This window comes from Cygnus olor, chromosome 3, assembly GCF_009769625.2.
Source record: "Cygnus olor isolate bCygOlo1 chromosome 3, bCygOlo1.pri.v2, whole genome shotgun sequence".
NCBI lineage: Eukaryota > Metazoa > Chordata > Aves > Anseriformes > Anatidae > Cygnus > Cygnus olor.
Window position 1 is genome coordinate 38,514,620 of NC_049171.1, and position 7,779 is coordinate 38,522,398.

General features: G+C 49.6%; 1 long non-coding RNA gene across 1 annotated transcript; it reads left to right on the forward strand.

Moving 5' to 3' along the window:
• Window positions 1-331: 331 nt before the first annotated feature.
• Window positions 332-6,690, forward strand: LOC121068521. Its single transcript, XR_005818928.1, has 2 exons — window positions 332-493; window positions 6,309-6,690. It is a non-coding gene; the product is annotated as an uncharacterized LOC121068521 (long non-coding RNA).
• Window positions 6,691-7,779: the final 1,089 nt, after the last annotated feature.

The following is a 7,779-nucleotide window of genomic DNA, read 5'->3' on the forward strand; positions in this document are numbered from 1 at the left end:
CAGCAAAGCCATTATATGGGGAGGATGTGATGGTGATTTGTTTTATCGCTGTTTAACAGTTAGATGAACTTTGGCAATGCAACACAGAGTTAAAGCCTAGTCACATGCAGTTTAAAGGACCCAGATGAAGGACCTCAGCTCGTAGCATGGTCTGGCTACCTCTGAGGCGGAGAGGACACCTAGCTTTTCCCTGCTGCTAGCAATGCCCTCTTTTGTTCTCTCCTGTGTTTCTGGAGAGGACTCTGATAACCAGTCTCCTCATTCGGGGCCTCTGTCCTGTGCCTGCAATTAGCTGAGAAGATTCTGGGTCATTCTGGAACATCAACTTTTGTGTTGTCAGTATTTGAAGTGCCCTTTGCAGGCAGGGTGAAGGAATGGGGCCTTCACCCCCGTGAACCAGGATAGCTACTACTGATGGATGATCTATGAGGACTTCTTACAGACATGGTGCAGGAGAGTCCTCAGATGAGTTTTGAGAATGGCTGAGCTCTAGGTGAGTGACAGGCTCCGGAAACAAGATTTAGTTGCCCTGTTATGATGCATTGACTGGTTTTACAGACATCTCCACGAGATGAGAGCTTTTTGAGTGAAAACAGACATTTCCAGCTCACATATATGAAGGCCTTTTCAGCATCATCAGGGGAGATGAGAAAGGTACTTTTGGTTCATACATAAGATGAAAGTGGTTAACAAGGAGCTGTAACAGGAAGGCATATATATGTGAATAAGTGAGCAGAACAAAGAGACCTCCAGGTACTAGAGGCTTGTGTAACTCTTGAGAATTTCATCCTTACTGTTTTCACAAGTGGGTCCTGGAAAGTTGCTGATGGGGTCAGCCTTCAGCCTGATATAACTCAATATAATTGATTCTAATGGGTTTCTTAGGTCATAAAACATGATTTCCTTTAGGCCTTCATTCTGTGCTCCTTGGTTATATTTCTAAAACCCTGGATAAGTCAAAAATGCATACTGAAGTGGTTACTAATACTCAGGACTTTAATGAGACTGCTCTCTATCATTTTTACAAGATGATGACGAACAAGCTCTCCAGTTCACTCTACTTATTTTCCATAATATACGTGAATAGGAGTATATGGTATTACAGCTACATAATATGAAGAGAAAAGCATAGGAAGGCGAGGAGCTTCCAGACTATACATTTCTTCAGTATGTACATATAAAGAAGGCTTTGTCCACATGGGAGATCTCTGCTGAGACCTCAGGCTAGCCCAAACCCATGCTTTCACTATACAATCATGCAAACAGCCTTTCTTAGCCCAAGCTGAGGGGCTTGGTGAGGGGGACACGGATCCTGACTGCCTGCAGTGTATCAGCACTAGCTCACCTGGGCTCAGAGAAACTCCTCCCTAAACATCAGGGTCACTTTTTTTTGAAGGGCTCTGGAGCCCCCATTGCACAGAGGAGCAGAGGCAGGGACCAGCCTGGCAAGGGAACAACATCCTACAAGCACTAGGTGTTACCTCAGCATGACCAGCCCCCAAGGTTTAATCAATGTCACGCAGCAGTCCTCTCAAAGTATCAAAGGATTAGTTTAAAAGCAATGAGATCTTTTCCAAGGAGGTTATGACATTTATTATGCACTGTCTCTCTGCCCATGAGGCTGATCCACAGGTGTCAGACGAGAAAAGCGAAGCTAAAAATAGTCCTTGGTTCACAGACTGTACAGAAACACAGCTCTGCCTACACCCCCTTGGAGCTAGCAATCCTCTCTTGCTGCTCTCCCATGGTGCCCAACACCCCACTGGAAGCAGCAGTGCTGCCCATGTCCCCAGTCTGTTCAACAGTATGAACTATCCTACACTACCTTACAGAGACCCATTTCATTCCCTAGAGTAGGCTGCAGCCTGTCTCAAATGCCTCTCTCCATACCCTGCCAGAGACAGAACCCCAGAATGGTCGAGGCTGGCAGGGCCCTCTGGAGGCCACCTGCTCCAACCCCAGCTCAAGGAGGGACACCCAGAGCAGGCTGTCCAGGCCCAGGCCCAGGTGGCTTTTGAAGGTCTCCATGGAGGAGACTCCACCACCGCTCTGGGCAATCTGTGCTGGTGTTCACTGACCCACACAGCAAAGCTCTTCCTGATGTTCAGACAGAACCTCCCATGTTTCTGTTTGTGCCCCTTGCCTCTTGTCCTGGCACCAGACACCACTGAAAAGGGCCTGCCTCCATCTTCTTTGCATCTTCCCTTCAGGTATTTATAGACATTGATAAGATCCTCCAGAGCCTCCTCTTCTCCAGGCTGAACAGTCCCAGCTCTCTCAGCTTCTCTGCATAGGAGAAGTGCTCCAGTCCCTTCATCACCTTGCTGGCCTTCTGCTGGAGACTCTTTCCAGTATGTCTAGGGCTCTCTTGTACTGGGGTTCCCGGAACTGGACACAGCACTCCAATGTGGCCTCACCAATGCTGAGTATAGCGGAAGGACCACCTCCCTTGACTTGCTGACGATGCTTTGCTTAATGAAGCCAAGAAATATCATGAGCTTCCTTAGAGGCAAGGGCACTTTGCTGACTCTTGTTCAACTTGGAGTCCACCAGGACCCCCAAGTCCTTTTCTGCAGAGCTGCTTTCCAGCTGGGTGGCCCCCAGCACATACTGGTGTTGTTCCTCCCCAGGTGCATGACTGCACTTCTCCTTGTTGGACTTCATGAGATCCGTGTCAGGCTACCTCTCCAGCCTGTCAAGTTCCCTCTGTATGTCTGTGCGGCCCTCTGGTGAGTCTGCCACTCCCCCACTTTTGTGTCAAATGCAAATTTACTGGGGGTGCACACTGCCCCATTGTCCAGATCGTTAATGAACGTGTTAAACAGGACTGGACCCAGTATTGACCCCTGGGGTACTCTGTTCATTACTGGCCTCCAGCTAGACTTTGTACCACCGACCACTACCGTCTGGGCTCAGCCATTCAGACAATTTTCTATCCACCTCACTGCTCACCCAGCCCATACTTCAACAGCTTTTCTGTGAGGATCTTATAGCCCCTCCTTGCTAACTCTGCTTCCATCATCTCCTCACTTCTGAGCATTTTCCACGTATGTGTACATGCACCTGTTGCTGTCCTTGTGCACTGCTGCCACCAGCTTTACCGCCATCCCTTTTCCTTCACCTAATCCAAGGCACAAGGCTTTTCCTCCTGTTTCTTCTCTACAAGGCAACATGAGGAATAGTGTTGACTGAGCAAATTTCTGACCCTTTCCTCTTCCTGAAGCCTTCAAACATAGGGGAATTTTCATGCTAACCTTTCCTCTGTACTACACAAACCTGTGAACATGAAGGTGTATATACCTGGAGATACATGTTTCTTCCTAAATTCCTTGCATAAGCTTCTAATTGAAGAGTATGCCATGTTTTCTTCTAGAAACATATTTCTCCTTCTCCTTCTCCTCCTTCTCCTCCTCCTTCTCCTTCTCCTTCTCCTCCTCCTCCTCCTCCTTCTTCTTCTCCCTCTTCTTCAATTAAAAATTCATAAAAGATGCTGTGTTGTTTGGAAATGTGTTAAGACCCTTGTGCAGCACCTAAAATCCCTATGTGAATCTCAACACCCCAACTTTATTCCACTCCCATTCAGGGGATGGTGGAAAAGGTGTTGTTTTCTGTGTGAGCGTCTATTCCAAGGCCCTGGCGGTGGGAGAAGCAGAGGGTAACCTGATTACTCTGAAGGAGTGGAGGAAGGGTCACCGGCATCCATGGTGGTCTTAGGCTTGAAGTTTCCCTTCGCATTGCAGAAAGCCAGCCTGGTCTGCAACATGAGAAAGGGTGACTGGGTTAGGTGAGTGGAGTGATGGCTGCAAGGAGTCCTGGGGTCTGAGATCTCTGAGTGGAGGCTCTGGCAGAGGGGATGCAGATGGTTTACTGATAACAGCATGAGGTGATGGGTGACAACACACCATGGGGTGCACGTTGGAGATCTGATGTTAACAGTGGCTACTTCCCAAGAAGTCCTCGCTGTCTTCTCAGAGGGTGCCTGGATCCCACAGTGGGAGGCACCCCGGAGTGCAGAGCCGCATGGTGCAGCAGAGATGAGCCATCCCAGAGCAGCCAGCTGATGCTTCCAACAACGCCTCCTTGTTGAGATGGAGCAGTATCCAGGGTGGAGAGGAGATTAACCGTGAACAGCATTGCAGTGTGCTCCCAGGGCAATTCTTCTGGGTCACTGAATGCAGATAAACAAAACCCACAGCAAAGTTAAAGGCAGCCCCTTCATCTAGTCACAGCTACCAAGACAGTAGTTTTATGAATCTATTTCCTTCTGGAGCTGCTAAAGGTTTGGAGAAATTAACTGTAATATGTTGATGTGAAGATTTATGAGAGGATCAAGGAGATATGAAAATGAAAGAGTCAACAATATCAGAGCATGACACGAGATAGTCAAGTATTTTATTTCCATTGCATTCATTATTGTCTCTCGGTTGTCAGGAAATAATCTGAGAAGGGAGGCTGCATAGCAGAGGTACGGAAAATAGATGTGATCATTTTCCACAGACGCAAAGAGTACCACTCTAGATATTTTATAACTTGCTAATGTTTTATGCCATTTCTTCAGACATCTGTGCATTGGAGTGACTGAGAACTGCAAATGATGTATAGTTAAGATATCCCCCTATAATTAGGCTGAAATAATGCTGGATTATTCTAGCATAATTATAGGGGGCTATTTTAACTATTAGCTCATTAAAAAGCTATGATGCAAATCTCGTTCTGAAAGAGACGAAAAATGAGGGTATATGAACAAAATGTCAGTGGTCCTCTGCTAAGACCAGATGGAGAGGTATAACTACACGCAATTTATCAGTCAATATATGTAATTATAGCCAGGGTTGCATGGAGCCTGCAATGGCCTTTTATTATGTTTAGCATTTGCAGATGGACACAGTGATGCAGAAATGCTTGGGAAGGAAAGGTGGTACCTATGCAAGAGGGTAGACTTCTGCTGAAATCAGTTCGGGTTTCACATGAAGCCCTGCCATGTGCTCCTCTGTAGATGCGAGCCATCATTTAATTCACCTTGCACTTCAGCTGGGGCACACAGGGTTACAGAAGCCAGCACTGCAAGGCTAAAATCCATGAATCAGTGCCTTGGTCCTGTGATGAGGCCAGCACTGGGAAGTGCGGAAGCGTTTACAGCCAGTGTAATCCCTGCTGGAACATGAGGCACTCATCTGTGTCTAATCTGCTTCAGGTCGCCACTGGTCAAGTATTATGGAGCCAGGCTCCTTCCAGTGATGCGCAGTGCTGGGACAGGGGGCAGTGGGCACAAACTGGAGCACAGGAGGTTCCCTCTGAGCATCAGGAAGCATTTCTTTACTTTGCAGGTGGTGGAGCACTGGCACAGGCTGCCCGGAGAGGTGGTGGAGTCTCCTCCTTGGAGACCTTCAGAAGCCACCTGAAGCACCTGGGCAGCCTGCTCTGGGTGTCCATGCTGTATTTGAGCCACTCTGGGATTCTGTGAATTCAGCCATTGCTGCCGCCTCGCTCAGGGTGATTAAGAAAACATTTTGCTTTGCAAATGCAGCCTGGTGTGCCTGCTCTGCCCAAAGGGGTATCTAATCTCTGGCATCCGACAGCAAGTGGCAGGGCAAAATAAGCGAGCAGAGGAAAAGAAAAATGACTTCTTGCCCTCAAGCATTATGGCAACAAATGGTGAAGAATGTGCCCTCAGGGAAAGGAGAAATGAATGAGATGAATGTGTAATGTCCAATAAGTACATGTCGAATCAAAGAGCACACTCTTAAGGCATGAAGTTAGCAGTGTCTGGTGAGGGCAAGGAGCAGAGAGCCAGCTGGGAAATTTATTGTTGTACAGGACTGCATGGTATGTAAATCTTGCTGGAGAGCTCTTTGTGGCTGCTGCAGACTTTTGAAAGGGGAGGTAATTAGTGAAAGACTTTGCTTTACAGGAAAATCACGAAGGAGCAAAATCAACAGAAAGGCAGGAACAGCTCGGGCAAACCTGAAGTCCCAGCCAAGTCCCTTTGTGGTCTGGTCCTCGGCTCCGAGGGCTGGAGAGGAGAAAAGGGAGGGGGGGCTGATGGAGAAAGCGGGGAGGGGGTCTGGGAGATGGGCTGGAGCTGGCTCCGGCTGGACGCTGGAGTTTCTCTTTCTCCCCTCTGCTTTCACCCATGGCTCAGCCCAGGAGCTGAGGGGGCAGCGTGGCTGGGGGCACCAGGGGAAGGGATCACAGCAAAGAGGATTTTTATGCTTGACCGAAGGACAAAGGGGCAGAAGTGAGTGGGAAGGGAAGCCCCAGTGTTTCACCCAATGTTTTTATTTTATCTTTTTTTCATTTGATTAAAGGCTGGGTGAAGAACTACCATTTGACCACGCACCCAGGAGAGCCAGCAGAAAGCATCGGTGTGTGCATTACATTTACAAGTGACTGGGAACGGTGCACGTGGTGAGCTCGTGCCGGCTTGGCAGCACCCCAGTGCACCCCAAAACTGTAGGACGAGGCCGGGGAGCGACACGGAGGCTTGAGCACGGGAGCTGGGCCAAGGTCTGCGAGGAGCAGAGGACCTCCGCGAGCGGGGCTGGCGCGTCCCTGCTGCGTGGAGATGCTCCACGGGCAGATTTGGGCACCTGCTGGGGACTGTCTCGCTGGTGAGAGCGGTACCCAGAGCCTCGGGAGCCACTGGGTGGCGTGTCGACACTTCAAGACGTGGAAGAGCCGGGTCGGTGGGAAAAAAACAAGGCAGAAATGGATGGAGATAATTTACGTGGCCTCCCTTCGGAGCGGGGCGAGAACAGGTGAAACCGGCCCGATGTACATGAGGGAAGTGGTTATATGTCGTGCCTCCTTCAACAAATAAAAGTCCGGATGATCAAGTGTGCAGGAGTAAAGTTCAGGGGCTATAAAAGCAGTCAGCTAATGACAAATCACGGCTCTGCCTCGCCTCCGCCGCGCAGGGCACGGAGAGGGGATGGATGCAGGTCCCCTGGGCAGGCAGCTGCCCCAAAATCAGTCCTGGTGCTTAAATGCTGCCCTGTCAGCAAACAGGAGTCTCTCCTCTTTGTGTCTAATTCTGCTGGGCACCAGTCAGGCCACGGGTGCAGTGGTTTGGGATGGGGGCTGGCAGGGGCAGCGGGCCCCCAGGCATGGGCACTGTGTTTCAAAGCTGTCCTTTGGCAGAGGGACGGCATCTCCTGGGCTGTCACCTTCACCCGCTGGGCTGAGGACAGTTGGCTCACCAGCAGCTGGCCTTGAGCTGGAGAAAGCCAGGAGGGAGATGTCAGCAGAAGTCAGGAGCCAGAAGGACTTTATCTCGGCACCCTCTGGACCTGCCACATTTTTCTCCCGGCTCCGGTGTGTCCCTGCCTGATCCATAACCCCTGTTGCATTTCACAGGCTCGTTTCCCTCTGATTGTTTAACATGGTTAGGAAAATATTTGTAATGCCTCTCTCAGCTTTGCTCGTTGCCTGCAGTTCTCCCTGAAGGAAAGCAAGCTCCAAAACCTCTTGCAGCTGGGCCCGCGAGCACTGCAGCGGAGAGCCACGTGGAGGAGTTCCTCGTCCCCTGGCAGGGTAAGGGCCTGGAGCACGGAGAAGAAGAGAAACTACCTCGATGCGACCAGCGTCCTGAGATGTGTTTTGTCTCTTTTTATCAACTGTCAATACCAATGAACAAGCAGCTCGCTCTGAGGATGTTTCATTTATATGACACTGGGGCTGGGACAGGAAAGGGGAGAACAGCGCTAAGACAAATGATGCTGTTTTCAGCTAATTCAGATAAGCACTTATTCTGAATGCAGCAGCATTGCTACAAATGCT